The sequence below is a fragment of the Leptinotarsa decemlineata genome, unplaced genomic scaffold (genome assembly GCF_025532065.1).
Source record: "Leptinotarsa decemlineata unplaced genomic scaffold, Ldec_3_MD MMD2_tig00026358_RagTag_RagTag, whole genome shotgun sequence".
NCBI lineage: Eukaryota > Metazoa > Arthropoda > Insecta > Coleoptera > Chrysomelidae > Leptinotarsa > Leptinotarsa decemlineata.
The window spans coordinates 508,880-525,706 of NW_027412703.1; the positions used below are offsets into that span (position 1 = coordinate 508,880).

At 36.1% G+C, this 16,827-nt stretch overlaps 1 protein-coding gene across 5 annotated transcripts in view; it reads left to right on the forward strand.

The window, feature by feature from the left end:
• LOC111511904 (uncharacterized) overlaps nt 1-16,827 on the forward strand; it is a 32,350-nt gene that overhangs the window by 3,418 nt on the left and 12,105 nt on the right. Inside the window, exons 1-2 of one of the 5 annotated variants that reach the window (XR_012467925.1) lie at nt 13,175-13,349; nt 14,405-15,164. The exons of 2 other annotated variants lie outside the window; for them this stretch is intronic. The gene's annotated coding sequence lies outside the window, so the exon portion shown is untranslated. Of the gene's footprint in view, nt 1-13,174; nt 13,350-14,404; nt 15,165-16,827 lie in introns of those variants that run through there. 2 more of the 5 variants (XM_023167970.2, XM_023167969.2) reach the window with 2 other exon arrangements.

Genomic DNA, 16,827 nt, shown 5'->3' on the forward strand with positions numbered 1-16,827 from the left:
GACTCCTACTAGGATCTTCTTCAACAGCAAAAAGAACTTGCAATTCATTATCTTCATTAGTAGCTGGCTTGATGCGCTCGTGTTTAGAATAATTGATACACCAGTTTCAACAAATCGTTTAATCAGGTCGCTGAAGGTTGTTTTAGACCGAAAAAATATGGCACATATCTCGGGATTATTGAAATTATTGTAATTATTCAAGAACGTACATTTTGCGGTGTAATTCAAAACTTGTTTATCTAGCAACAGGTAATTTTAGGCATGGGGCGATATTTTAAGGAAAGGCTTGGACAAAAACTATGCATCAAATGAAGAAATTTCACGGTGTTCTATTTAGAGAATGAATGTGTTATGAACATAACATATATCTCGATCACAGTCGTCACATATGGATTTCAAAGTAAAAAAATCATTGATATTATGGCGATAAAATAGAGAGTTGTTATTTTTAGAAAAAAAAAATATACATTTTGCGGTGTAATTCAAAACTTGTTTATCTAGCAACATGTGGTTTTAGGCATGGGGCGATATTTAAAGGGAAGGCTTGAGTTGTCATTTAAAAAAAAACTAGAGGACACGCGATAATGTACAAAATTGAAACAATATATTTTCATGCATTCTTATCAGTCGTCAAATGGATTTCGTTTTGGAAAAAGTCTTTAATAATAATAATAATAATAATATTTATTTTCCAAAAGACATAGTACAATATGTATAGGAATAGTCGGGGCAACAAAAGGTAAAAAAGTAAAAAGTAAAAAGATTGATAAGCTAGACAGTAACAGGCTTATCACCAACTACATATTAAAATATTCATCCAATGAATAAAAACATTTTTCAATTAAAAATTTTTTCAGTATCTTGTTGAATTTCCTACATTCATTGACATTTTTTATATCGTGGGGTAGTCTGTTATAGATTCTCAGCCCCATATGATCAGGTGAGTTATAAGTGATTTTATATTTGCAAAATGGAATGTGAAAATGATTTTTTTGACGAGTTTTAACGTCATGCAGGTTTGCATTTCTGTTGAATTTAGTTTTATTTTCATGAACATGATTACAAAGTTCATATATGTAGAGTGAAAATAATGTCAATATGTTATATTTAACAAACAGTCCTCTAGCAGAGTTCGTGGAGGAAACGCCGGCCACAATTCTTACAACTCTTTTTTGCATGATAAAAACGTCATTTATTGAAGTGGAGTTGGCATACAAACAAATTCCAAACCTGATTCGAGATGCTACTTGGGAGTGATATAAGGATAGTAGTTGAGGCTCCTCCAGGACCTGCTTGAGACTTCTGAACATATAGCATGAAGAATTCAATCTTTTATTCAAATAAGTGCAGTGACTTTTCCAGTTCATATTTTCATCGACAACTAGTCCGAGAAATTTTACTTCATTTATGTTACATATTAGTGTGTCACTAACGCAAACATTTAATGAAAGACAATTTTATTGCCAATTATGAAATTTGACGATTTGGGTTTTCGTTGCATTCAGATATAAAGAATTTAGGCTACACCACTCGTTTATAGAACTGAGAACTTGTTCGCATTTCTGTTGTGCTGCAATTTCATCCTTGTCCGATATTATCACAGAAGTATCATCAGCGTACATGGTAGCAGGGATCCCTGTAAGGTATTTCTCAAGATCATTGGTACACAATAAAAATAAAATTGGCCCCAATATAGACCCTTGTGGAACTCCCATGTTAACCACCAGTTTCAGAATTAACGAATGTGTTTGCTCCGGAAATACGTTCCGAAATTTGTACATACTGAGTACGTTCAGTTAAGAAGGAAGAAATCCAATTAAAAGCAGAGCCTCTGATTCCATAGTTGTACAACTTCGATAATAAAAGCTGATGATTAACACAGTCGAATGCCTTGCTGAGATCACAAAAGACCCCAGCAGGGCATTCTCCTGATTCCAAATATTCAATAACTTGGTTAAAGAACGAAATTGCAGCCGTATTCGTTGAAGGATTAATTCTAAACCCATGCTGATTTTCACTGAAAATATTAAAACCATCCAAAAATTTCAACAACCGTTCAAGGAAAGAATATTCAAAGATATTTGAGAAGCTTGACGTTATTGTTACGGGACGATAGTTATCCATTTCGCTAGTTGAACCCTTTTTATGAATTGGGATGATTTTCCCTGTTTTAAGGGAGTTGGGAAATGTTTCCTTTAAAAATGACAAGTTCACTAAAAAAGTCAGAGGTTTGATGATATTACTCAAACATTTCTTTAGAAGGAAGAGCGGTATATCGTCATTTCCTGCAGAATGTTTGTTTTTGAGTTTACTCATTAAGAGTGCTTCTAGTTCTATCTCAGCAAAAGGATTGAGGTATATTGTAAAGTTATTGAATTGAATTTTAGGAAGATCTGTGGTTTCTACTTGAGCTTGATCAATTTTGTTAATGACTTCTGCTGGAGCATTTATGAAATAATTGTTCAGCAAAGTTGATATTTCACTAGCACTTTCATACACAACACCATCTTCAACGATTTCTATATGATGGTTTGGAGCGAGTTTATGGCGTGGAAATAGGAAGAACGATCATTTTTCGAAAAAAATGCTTTTTTGAGAAAAACTATGGAACCTAGCCATAGGGAATACTTAATAAAATTTGTAGAGGTTTCGTTGGCGCTCCTTATAGATCAATTATATACAGGGCGTTCCATTTAAAATAAGGAAAATTCTGAAAATTTTCATTTACAATATGTGGCAAGCGGTTTTTCATATCCTGTATGTAGATTTTGGATATATCGTTTGAGAGAGTTACCACTATAGAATATTTGACCAAATAAAAAATTCAATTGGACTTGGCACAACTTTATGATTTCAAATATTCTGAGTGACGAATATTGGAAAAAAAACCTGTCATGCTAGATATCTCGAAAACCGTCAATATTTTCGAAATGAAGACATACATAAAGTGTCTTTTATTTTCTTTGTAGAAACCGAAAAAGCGATAAAAAATATAGATTGCTATTCAAAAAAACACAGTTGGGATCCGTCCAGAAAAAATTGAACACCCTGTGTGACCGCCAATATTTTTATTTTGTCGAGCTCGTGCAATGAGGTAATATTATAGAAATTTTGATTTCTATCTGTTTCCTAAATTGAGATATGGAACACCGCGCCACTGTTGCAGGATCCCGTATACTCTGTACATTGGACTCAGATTTTCTGAAGAGAAATAGGCAATACATAATTTTGAATTTGATTTTTTGTTTTATTTGTGAAATTATTTATTATTATTATTCCCAAGCTATAACGGTAGCGGGTGCGATAGGTGAAACGAGGGTTCGAGCTGCGAGGCCGGACAATTGGTTTCCGCTGCGTATCGTATCTTGTGCTACAAATCACACATTGAAAGGTAAACCTCGTTAATCGTAGCTCATACAAATTACAAGTTTTGAGTGTTATCGTTCGTAAGGAGGCGACAATTGGTTAACGCAGAAATAGATTCTAAAAGATACTGATAATAGTACGCGTAGCCAAGTAGTTTTGATAAAAAATATGTCAAATGAAACGTAAATAGAGTATGTTTGTTTGAAATATGATTCACTATTCGTTGGCACTCTTCAAAAATTATTTACACTTCGTAAATCAACTGCATTCGTTAGGAAATGTCTCTTGGCATTGTCCAAAATAATGTAAGATGAATGTTTACTAAAATTCTTTAAGGACTTGAGAAGTTATTCTTTGAAACTACAGAACTCCAATCCAACGGCAATTAATGTATATTTCGAACCAAGTTAGCATCATTACGAGATAACTAAAACTGATTCTTGACAGGTAAAGGAAACCGGCTTATTATTTGTCACATCGGCAATGAGAATGGGTTTGTTGCTCAAGGGCTGTGGTGTCTCGAGTCGAAGAAAACTGAAGATTATCACGAAGAAATGAACGGTGAATCTTTCGAACAGTGGTTTTCCAAAATTCTACCCCATCTGGAGGATAATGCTGTGATTGTAATGGACAATGCACCTTATCATTCACGACGGTCAGAGAAGATTCCGACAACGTCTTCAAAGAAGGTTGAAATCCAAAATTGGCTGCGATAAAAGAATATTAGCTTTGAAGACTCAATGCTAAGAGTACAGCTACTAAAAATTGTCAAGGAGCGCAAGCTTGAATACCAAAAATATATAGTCGATGAGATGGCAGCAGGCCAAAATAAAATTGTCCTTCGCCTGCCTCCATACCACTGCGAGCTCAATCCCATCGAGTTAATATGGGCGGATGTGAAGAATTTTGTAGCTCAGCATAACACCACGTTCAAATTTGCAGATCTCAAAGTACTTTTTGATGAGGCTTTAATAAGAGTCTCAGCGGAGAAATGGGAGAAGTGTGTTCGGCATGTGATATCGGAAGTCGAGACAAAGATGTGGAAGCTTGATAACATAATAGAGGCACAAAGCGAGCCACTGATAATTTAGATTGGTGAGGATGACACTACTGATGAAGAGACAAATTCATCCAGTTGAATAATTTTGATTAATATTCCTTTTGATTTTATATAAAATAAAAATTATCAATAAAGAAATAATTACGTCTCTTTTCATATAATGCTTGAGTGCGCTGTGAAAATCCAATGAAAATCTTTTTATATCACACATATTATCTGCATTTTTCCCGTTAAACTGCAGAACTTGTGCATTTCACTCGTTATTATAAAAAAGTTTTCCTAAGTATGATATAGTATTTGCGATCAACAAGATGTTGGTTCTGAATATGACCCTGGCCAATTCTTGAAATTTTCAATATCACGTGCGTAGGGCATGTCAATGTTTACATCCACTCTATCTTGGATTTGAATTTGCTTTAGAATCTTGGAATATGTAGGTAGGTTCTTTGTATAGCGTATACAGGGTGTTCCTTAAACACATGCTGATATTTAAGGTGGTAATTCTTATACCCATTTTAAGGAAAAAACGTCCTATGGACGTATGTCCTAAACGCCTTAACTTTTGAGATACAGGATGGCAAAGTTTTCAAAAATAATCAGTTTTTTAATAATAACTGAGATAATTTTATAGACATTTTTGGCATATTTGGTACATATGTTCCATGCCTCAAGGCGCATTTTCTGATGTACAATTTTCTTAATTTTCTATGCCAGTGGCGTACGTACGAGTTTTGAAATGTATATTTTTGGCGAAAAAAATACTACGCCACTGCTTTATCTTGAAATAAAAATTATTTTTAAAATCTCCATACATTTTTGAGCACATTTGATTTGCTAGGTTTTTTTATCCGACCATTGGTTTTCGCTCAAAAAATTAAAAATCGCTTTATTTAAGGATGAATTCCTTAAAAATCTGATGCGGTATCGTGCATCGACTGAAAGCAAACTAAGAGATCAGATTTGTTGCAAAATAATTGAGGATCTAAAAGGTATTTGTTTGTTGTCAGATGCACTGTTCTCAATTAAAATTACGTCATAACGCAGCACCGCTTAATAATTTTTGAAAACATAAATTTAGTTATCCTGGAATAAATGACGTGTAGCAGAATTTATTTACTGCACCTCTTGGAAATATGCAGTTTGTCGATATGTGATTTCTTTTAAAGATTGAAAGCAGAAAAAGTAGCTAATATTGATGATGGTTTAAAGTAAGGTGTTGGGTGTTAAAAACTGTCACAGCGCGTTTTGGAAAGATATCCTAATCGTGCCTTACCAGATAGCCGAACCTTTTCAAATATTCATCGTCGACTTGGGGAAACTGGTAGTTTCAAGAAAGGGACTCCGGAAGGTAGACCTCGTGTAGTAAGAACTCCTGAAATTGAGGAAGCGGTGCTGCAAGAAATTGAGGAACATCCTGAGACGAGTACGAGGAAGATCGCTAGAACTCTGGTTTTGGTATTATTACTAATTAACAAATTTGTGCTATTCGTTTAGACTTACTGTCACAAAATAAAATAAAACTCGTTTTTGTGAAAAATTTATTTTTTTGCAGATTATGTTTTCAAATATTATTAGGGAATTGGTAATGCGTTATGAAGCAATTTTCAGATTCTCATTCATTTTAGAATTGATCTAATTTCTTAATTTGCTTTCTGTCGATTTTTATTTTTTTTGAGTGAAAATCATGCGTCGGACAAAGAAATAAAATGAGATCAAATTTTCTCAAAAATAAATGAGGATTTTAAAAATGATTTTATTTTGAAAAGAAAGCATTGGCTATATGATGGAATCGGCCGATACTTGATGATGGCGTGTCTTTCAACTTTGAAAGACACGCCAGATGAAGCCATTGTATGGCGAAACACGTGTTGCGTTTTTGTAAAACAATTTAGTGAAAATCTCACAATAAAGTGTTTTTGGAATACGAAAGCATTGGCGTAGTACTTTTCCCCCAAAAATATTCAATGCGAAACCCGTAGGGATGCCACTGTTTGAAAAAATACAAATTTGTGTACATCAGAAAATGCGCCTTGAGGCATGGAACATATGTACCAAATATGCCAAAGATGTCTACAAAATTATTTCAGTTATTATTAAAAAACTGATTATTTTTGAAAACTTTGCCACCCTGTATCTCAAAAGTTAAGGCGTTAGGAACATACATCCATGGGAAGTTTTTTCTTAAAATGGGTCTAAGAATTACCTCCTTGAATATTAGTGTTTAAGGAACACCCTGTATAAGCATCAAGAAAAAGAATCAGTAATTTCCACCCCCAAGGGGAAAAAATAGGGGTTTGGAGATTGTAGTTATTTTTCAAAATGCTCTGTCACGAAACTCAATGTGACAAACAAATTCTACGCCGGCGAAGTCGCGGGCAACAACTATTTTCAAAACGGAAAGTTCTGGGTTGGTTTCTGTACGTTGTTTTTGAAGGGTCTAGACTGTTTTGACTCCTTTACAGGGTGGAAAACAAATGTTCAATCACAAATTCCGGGCATGAGAGGAGCTATGGAGTATTTTCGGTTTTTGGCAGTTTCACCCGAAACAATATTTATTTTGAGATTTCTATATCCGTGATCCTCTTCGAGAATACCATCGAAGATTTCGAAATTAAATTCTCCCAATTTTTTGGTATATTTGGAGTACAAGTTGATTAGAAAAGGGTGTTTTCTGCATAATTTGATGTTCATATTCAATATTTCTATGAAACTGGTTGTTTCAAGACGACGTTATCTTCTAGTTTGTGTCTGAAAGTCACTTTTTCGCATGATCTGAACATCTTCGTGAAGAGTTTATTTAGAAATTAATTGCTTTCTTCGTTTCTTCGGAAGATTCCCAAATTTTTTGTATGGAGATGGAGAAGTAGAAAGCCAAAACATTTTTCCCAAAAATGGATTGAATGGAGTCAAATAAGCGAATGAATATGATCACGTAGTGTCATCGATGACATGAGTAGATCAAACTCAATAGTAACATAAAGTCCTGACTTTATGAAATAACTGTATCCTAACTGGTGCCAAAGAAACATCGGATGTCCTCTATTGAGGATGACAGTGTTTTATGTAAGTGATATTTCAACTACTTCATACACTGCATTTTATAGCAATCCTGTGAGTCATATCTGATTCAATTCCATATCGTATATTTGGAGTATAAACTGATTAGAAAAATGTTTTTTTTTTAAATCCAATATTCGTGTGGAAGTGGTTATTTTGGAAGTATTTTTTCTTTCGTGTTTATTCTATGTTAATATAGTAATAATAATAATATAATAATATACCTTTATTAGAACAGCATGGAAACCCCAACAATTTTTCAAAGGAAAAATACAAGCACTACAAAAAAATCCTTAAGGCGGTCTAAGAGTGGTGCGTGGGTGAAAGTTGCGATTCACGTTGGATTGGAATCACTGGAGATGAAATTCATTTGGAAAAATCTGCTCAAGAAGTACATTCCACATAAACGCAGGTTTCTAAATGAAAGAGTTCTTGAACAGTGAAGTATGAGGTGTACTGAGTTGAACCTCAAAACGATGAGCAGTCACAGTCCGTCGCGTATTTGATAATGATAATAATAATAATAATAATAAGTATTCAGCCCAGATGGGCTGAACACTTATTGGTGGAAAAAACTACCAAGTACCCACCGCCACTGGCCAGAGTTTTCAACTCATGGCTGGACGGAGAGCAGCCGATTCTGGATTGGTTTGTCCAGGGGCGGATCGTTCTTATCCCCAAAAGCGGAGATTTGTCGATTCCTAAGAATTACAGACCGATAACATGCTTGAATTCGTGTAATAAGTTGTACACACGAATACTCACCGCGGTTGACCGAGTTGAGAGAACGGATATATGAGCAGAGAGGGTCGAAGAGAGGAGTCGCTGGATGTAAAGAGAACCTGCTCATCGATAGATGTGTAACGCAGGACTCGATACAATATAAGCGTAACCTCTCTATGGCCTGGGTCGATTACCGTAAGGCATTTGATACAATTTCGCTTGAGCTCATCTTGCATTTGATCAGATGCCTTGCGGTACCCGACAACATAGTGAGATGCATTGAATAACTGATACCACTTTGGCGAACTCGCTTCACCATAACATCTGGTCAAGCAAGAGTCCAAACAGGGTGGGTCACTTTCAGAAGGGGTATATTTCAGGGTGATTCCCTCAGTCCCCTTCTCTTCTGCATATCACTATTGCCATTATCCGTTGCGCTCAGAAATACTCGAGGGTATAACTGTGGCACCTCCGGAAACCGGAGGCACAAGGTCACCCATCTGTTTTATATGGATGATCTCAAACTTCAAGCCTCTGGAGAGAAGGATCTCCATCAGTCCTTGAGGGTGGTGGAAGAGTACACGAATGCTATCGGTATGAAATTCAGGATAGACAAATGCGCAATGGTCCATCTCAAAAGAGGACGATGCGAGGACTACGGAGAGGATGTGCAGCTCGTAGATGGAAGCATCCTACACCATCTGGATGCCGGAGAGACGTATACTTACCTCGGGGTGGAACAACGCCACTCACAAGAAATAACAGCAGTGAAAAACTCTTTCCGCGGCATGTATCAGCACAAACTTCGACAGATCTGGTCATCGGAACTGTCGGGGAAGAACAAAGTTGCTGCAACAAATATGCTTGACGTTCCAATCTCACTCCACTCGTTTGGAGTAGTGAAGTGGACTCGGGAGGAACTGTATCAACTCGACGTAAAGACCCGAAAAATGATGCATCTCTATAGGAGTTTGCATCCCAAATCGTCCGTTCTACAGTTGTACTTCTCCCGACAACAGGAAGGCCGTGGACTTCTGAGTTTGGAGTGTCTACATGACAGAATAGTACTCGATACAGTCTGTAAAGTCGTCAGGAGTTTGGATCCCCTTCTCTGCAAGGTCCGTGACCATGGAAGAGCAGGAATTGAAGCATTTGTCTTTAGGGCAGCTGCCCGAGCAGCTGATGAACTCGGTATAGTTTTGACACTGAACGAGGTGACCACAACTATGTCACTAATTTGGAACCCGTTCAGCAAAAAGCTCAGATAAAAGCAGCAGAGATCACCTTACTTTTGCGGAAACACAAGGATAAGCCAATGCATGGGGTCTTCTTCAATAACTTTGGAGACCTTGGCTTATCAAAGCGCCTGAAGTTCGCTTTTCTCATGTCGAGTGGGCTGAAGTCGGAAACTGAGGGGTTTATCACGGCTTATCAGGATGCTGTCTTCAATACCTCAGTCTACCACAGTCGCGTGATGGGTATAGAGGCCCTGCACCTGACACAGTTGCAGGACCTACCGCGAGGCGCCCGAGACTTACTTACTATTAGCATGTCCAGCATATGCAGTCTTGGCCTATATCCATCGACATAAAGCGGCCCTAAGAGTGCTATATTACCATCTACGGGACTCTTACGGTATTGACGAGACACCGGTGTTGCCCTACACTCCAGGGATATTGAATCCGTTGTGGGAAACGAGAAATGCCGAATTTATTGGAACTATTCGTTCTCCACCCTCAGGCTCATACAAGCTGATAAGCCTGATGTAATTCTTCTTGACCACCAGAGCAAAACGATATTTGTCGTGGAGTTTTCAGCTCCTTGCGAGACAAATATCGTCAGAAAAGAGGAGGAAAAACAGATAAAAAATCGAAATTTTCCCTTCGAACTCCGCAGACTCTATCCAGATTACTCTGTCAAGATGATTGTTCTGATTATTGGAGTCCTTGGTGGAATGATGGCCTCGCTACTTTCGAATTTCAAAATCATACCGGATTGCCGCACTAAGTCAGAAATCTTAGCCGCACAGATGCAGAAGGCTGTTATTCTTGGCTCACTGCGCTTGCTCAGGGCACATGATTCTCAGACCCAATGATTACTTACCCCACGGTGTGGGGAGTGGTCATTGGCTGATAATGCTGGCGCGCCCTCCCGAATGTATCGGGGCATAGGGCCTGACCAGCGCACACTACGGTGAAAAAAAATAGATTTCATTGCTCCAGAATACAAAATAGAATTATGAAATAGAATACAAACTTATATGGTAATCCGGCAAAAGGCAGAGTTCGGTCTTGATGGTAAGGTGAGTTATCGAAAAGACGCGCTCTTCCACTCTCCTCAAAAATATCCCTTTCAATTTAAACAACATTCTCATGGCTAGGATTGAATTCAACAAGCGATTGAATGTGATTTTATAGTTTCATCGATGATATGTGAAGACTAATCTCACTCTTGACATAAAGTCGTGATTTTATGAATGGATTGGGTAATGTTATCTAAACGAGTGCTAAAGAAACGATAAGGCAAGTGCCTTATTCCAAAACATAGAATGTCCGCCAGTGAGGATGGCAGTGTTTCATGTCAGTGAACATTCACCTCTTTCATATACTGTATTGTAGCAAACCTGTGAATGTTATCTAATTCGAATCCATAATGAATATTTGGAGTATAAAGTGAATAGAAAAAATGTGTGCTCCTGAATCTTGAAACGTTTTACATCTTACCATACAGTGTGTAACAACGAAAACTTAACAGAGCCGTTTTTGAATATGACAAGTAAGATTTTTAAAAAAAGCTCGGACACGTCGATTTTTAATTAAGGGGGGACACCTTCCACACTAATCAGATTTTTTGTAGTACGCACCCCCTTGGGAGGGTGCGTCCGACGACCCTTATTTAGATAGGGAAAGTAGGTCGAGTGGCACCTTGTTTTAAAGGTCTTCGAAATATCTTTACAACTCTTTTAAAAGAAAATTTTTGTAACGATTAGTTTTCGAGATAATTTGAAGTTAAAATTACCATGTTAATAATACATTAGACAGACCACTCGGTAACTTGTATGCCTACATCAAAAAACTTTCGAGCAGTTCTTCTTATCAGTTTTTGTTAAATAAAATCCCTTTTTTTAAATCAATACCCACTCCTTTTCTTCCAGTTTTCATTAGTACATCGTTCGATTGTTTTGTTTAAACGGGTCGTGTATTGTTGTTTGTTTAAAAATGCCTTACACTACTGCTGAAAGGGTTTCAGTTATTGCTTTATTTTTTAGCAACGACCAAAATGTTAATAGAACATCAATTTTATTTAACGAGCGTAACCCTGGTAAACACCTAAGCAGAAATCACGTTCTGGATTTGGTCACAAAATTCAGGGAGACAGGTTTGGTTTTGAATAAGAAAAGAAATGTTCAGAGAAGAGTAGTGAATGACAATAATGCGATTGGAGTAAGGTTAAGTACCAGAGGTTTATCAGCAATGGCCGGAATAAGCCATATGAGCGCATGGATAATCCTTAAAAACCACAAATTCCATCCTTACAAAATTAAACTTGTTCATGAACTCAATGGGGATGATTTTGACCGAAGACAGGAGCTTTGTGAGGGTATGAGTGAGAGATTAATGCAAAATCCCGAGCTGCTTTATAACATCCGTTTTTCGGACGAAAGCTCATTTTATTTAAATGGTTGCATGAATCGTCACAATTGCCGTTATTGGTTGGATGAAAACCCAAGACGATAGGTAAAAATACATACCCAAAATTCCCAAAAGTTGAATGTCTGGGCCGGAATATTAGGCAATCATATTATAGGTCCATTTTTCATTGATGGAAATTCAACCGGTGATTCTTATTTACAACTTCTTGAAGAGGCAATACAACCTCGTATAGTTGAAATAATTTAACTGGATCCAAGATGTCAAGATGAATCTATCCATTTTCAACAAGACGGTGCACCACCTCATTATGCCCAACAGGTTCGAAATTTTTTGAATAATCATTTTGAAGGACAATGGATTGGCAGAAGAGGTCCAATTGAATGGCCATCACGATCACCAGATATAACACAACTGGACTACTTTTTGTGGGGATATTTAAGGTGTAAAGTTTATGCTACACATCCATCCAATTTGGATGAATTACGTCGTAGAATTATTGATGAATGTCGAGCTATAACTCCTGAGATATTGAATAATGTAAGAGCAAAATTCGAACAAAATCTTTATTGTTGTATGGAGCAAAATGGCCCACATTTTGAACATTTCCTCTAAATTTCCTATGTGAGTTACCCTTATTAGGTGTTACTTTTTTTGTGTGTGCTTTAAAAACAATTATTGGGATTTATTAACCCTAAAACAGTTTTTTAAACTTTTCTGTGTCATCAGCATTCAAGGAAATCAGCAGATTGTATTCGTTGTGTAGGTAAGTTTTTAGTATGATTCACTTTTTTATCAGAAGCATAAAATAAACACGTCAATAGGCAACCTCCATAAGGAGGTGCCACTCAATTTACCTAAAATGTAAGGGTGGTAACCAACCCCATCCCCCGAAAAAATCTCCTCGTAATAAACAAATAATTCTTACTTCTTTACGAAATCAAATGGACATGTATTAGCAGGTTGTCATAAAAAGCAAAAATTATTTTTTTATGAAAGTTCTGAACGTAAAGGGTCGTCGGACGCACCCCTCCGAGGGGGTGCGTACTACAAAAAATATGATTCGTCTGAAAGATGTCCCCCTTTAATTTGAAATCGACGTGTCCGAGCTTTTTTTAAACATTTTACTTTTTATATTTAAAAACGGCTCTGTTAAGTTTTTGTTGTTACACACTGTATAATGATATCCAAGATGTTATTGTTTCAAACAAACGGTTAGCTCAGAAACAAAGCACTATATATAGCATGGCGAAAGGTCATCAAAATAAATGTAAGCTTGATAATTATTTTCATTATCAATTCCTCTCTTCCAAGACAACATGTTATTACTTGCGATATTTATAGTTATATTATATGAATAGAATTGTGATGGGCTATTTTTCAGAGGCAAATATTTTATTTATATATCTCTGCAGCATTGTCAATATGGAATCATTCTTAGACGAAAAGCATAATATGAACTCTGTTGCCAGGTATAAAAATACATTTTGTGGGTATGTTTCGCATTTTTCAATATGAGTAACACATTGCGATGTTGAAGAATTTTTCCACATACTTGTCTGATGCAATGAAATCTGTGATAATATTGCTATGGCTGAAGGCCAATAACCTAGAAATTCAACAGATTGTTCAACATCAATTAAGTCGTTCATCTGAATTTCAGTTCATAAAAAAGTACCATTCAATTAACATATTTACTGATGAGGCCATTTTTTTATCTGACACCACTATTGCAATCTCGAAAACGGTTGGTCCTACAAGGACGGCTAAATGAAACAAAAGTTACCTTTTTTAGGAAAGCAATATAATGGTATTCTCAGATCTACAAAATCACTAAACCTTTCTGATATATTTGCAAGAAACTGAAAATTACAGATTTGATTTTTTTGCTCTACCGCCTCCATTTTCTCCAATGTGTCCTTATGTAGTAATCAGTAAACCCAACAACATTTTTCAAATTTATTTTAACAAGCTATATAATATGCTCTTTGGTATAGGTCCGTCATCGTTATTCATAATATTATTGTATTTACTTATTTCTACACTCTCATAGGCATCTAGTTGCCTGTTGTTGTTAATTTGTCTAACTAATCTTAATGAACTGAAGTCTTTAGAATGGTTTTGTTGCAAAATATGATGGGCGACTGCTGATTTTTCAGGTCTTCCATATTTCAAGTGTGCTATGTGTTCCTTATATCTTACTTTAATAGATCTTTTTGTCTGTCCCTAATATTTTGCATCGCAGTCCTTACATTCAATTTCGTAAATTCCAGACTTTTTCGAATTCTCAACTTTGTCTTTTGGACTTCCCGAAAGGCTCTGTAGTGTATGACGTGTTTTAAAAACCACCTTCATACCTAGTTCCTCCAAAATCTTTCCAAAGTTCCTCGTATATTGGTGGTATGGAACTGAGATGTATTTATCTTGGTTTTGTCCTTTCTGAAAGTCGAGATTCCGTTCATTCTCAACCTAAACTTCTTCTTCCTTATTATGTCATCTACAATACCCCTCGAGAAACCGTTAGTGGCTGCTATTTTCTGTATTGTAGGTTCACAAAAGAAAGGTACACGAAAGGTTCACAAAAGAAAGACGTACTAGAAGTTAAGAAAAAGAGTTCGAATGAGTTAGTCTAGTTGCTAAACTCACCAGATGATGGTAAATGAGACTTTGTCGAAACGTTGTAAAAATAATCGTCATGAGGATAACAAACACAGAATACAGAGCGAAACCCGAGAAAACAGCCCATCATATATATTCACTTATTTATTTCAAACACTATTCTACAGGATGAACCCAATTACACAATAGGAAGGAACAGTGGCATTTACAAATATGTACTTACATAGTACAACTTGTGAATCTATATAAAAAAACAGAACTATCAGTTAGCTAAGAAATGTATTTTGATATCTATAATTATCTGGCAGTTGAATACATCCATGACACGACGAACAGAATTAGAGGTATCGCACATTGTATAAATTGAAGATTTTTTCATTATATTTGTCGCGGAGTCTTGAGATAAAAGGGGACATTATTCCTAGATGACCGTCTAGGAACCCAAAAATTCAACATAAGTAACAATTTAGAGCAGGTAATGGTCTTATTACCTTGAATTAAAAAAACATTAATATTTACGCCTTACCTCGACACTACAAAAATTGAGAGTTTCAAGCAATTCATTATACGGTATTCCTCCAGTAGGATACTTGCCTTAAAATTTAAAAGAGATATATTTTAGGAAGGGCTTCTAGTTATATAAACCTGGTAGTAGGGACTCCACACAACAGATGCATATTCCAGCCTAGATCGAACACAAGTGAAATAAAATAATTTAAATATTGAAGCTTTTTCGAAGTCTTTTGTATTTCTAACTAAGAATCCTTACTTGCGATAAGCAGCTGTCAGAGTAGTGTCAATATGTTTATGGAAAGAGAGGGATGAATCGAAAGTAACACCTAGATCAGTGAGTGTGTCAGGACGCTCCAGAACTTGATTGTTTATGACGTAGTTGTGTGAATTCAAGTTCGTTTTCAGTGAGTAAGACATTACATTACATTTGGATATGTTGAGAGATAGATTATTCTTTCGACACCATGAAGCAATGCGATTTAAATTCAGGGCGAGACGTTCGCAATCATTTGAACATGTTATATTGTGATAGAGCTTCAAGTCATCTGCGTATTAAAAGAAATTGACATCAATCGCATCTTCGATATCATTGACATTGAACAGTAGGACTCCTAGGTTTGACCCTTGTGGTATACCAGATGTGAGTTACGGTTGTAAAAATACGATTTGAATAGAGTTATTATTAAGACATTGTCAAAAAGCTTGATGAGCAGGTCAAGTCTGTCGAACGCTTTAGAAAAATCAGTGTAGATGACATCAGTCTGAGACTGACAATCAATACCCTCCGCAATACATTGAGTGATTGTTACAAGATTTCATGAAACCGTGTTGATTGGGACTAATAATGTTGCTAACATGACAGTAGACTGTCTTGCCAAGAAGCATCCCAAACACTGTACAAAAGTTGCATATGATATAAATTGGTCTGTAATTTTTTATCTCACTTTTATCTCCTTTTCTAAAAATTGGGCAGACTTTCGACGTTTTTCATATTGATGGTACAGTTGATGTTTTCAGGCATATATTGATTAGAGTTGTTAGTGGTTCAACCAGAACTGAGGCAGAATCTTTAATGATTAATACTGGAACATGATTAGGTCCCGCAGTAAATTTAGGATTTAATTTCTTCAGGGTATGATAAACATGTTTAATACTGAACGTTTTGATCACTAGGCTGTAAATATCACTACTGTTGTTCGCATGGTCACTTGATGTTGACACTATATAAGAACCACTGAAAAAATCTACAAAATCATCAAGAATACATAAGAAATTATCGAGTAGCTTGCCTTCATGTAACATTTTATCTCCGATTCCATTCGTACATTTTGACTTGTTAATGAATTACCAAAACTTATTGGGGTTATGAATAATCTCGCTCTCAGTTTTCTGAATGAATTTTTTATAAGCTATTCCAACGGCTCTTTTGATTTCTGCCCAAAGACGTATGAATTCGTGAAATGCGTGAATGTCGCCGTTTCTTTTGTATTTACATCAAAATGCTGCGTCAGTTCGAATTTTCTTTATCATTGTAGCATCAAAGTAGGTAAGGTTATCTTATTTCCTTTTCAATCCCAAAGATAAGGTGGACATAAGGTGGCATTGTAAACTGTTAATTCAGGTACTCAATCAAGTACCTACAGGGGTGGTATACAGTGTGTCTCACTTCTCAGGAATAACTTTCCTGACAACAAAATAAAAAATAAATTATTTATGAGAAAACAAAAGTCGAGTTTCTCTTAAACAATTTCGTTCATGTTTTGATGTCAAAACCAAAAAAAAATCTACTTCAATTATTACGGAAGATACGGGGGTGTTTCCATGAGAAGTGAGACAAAT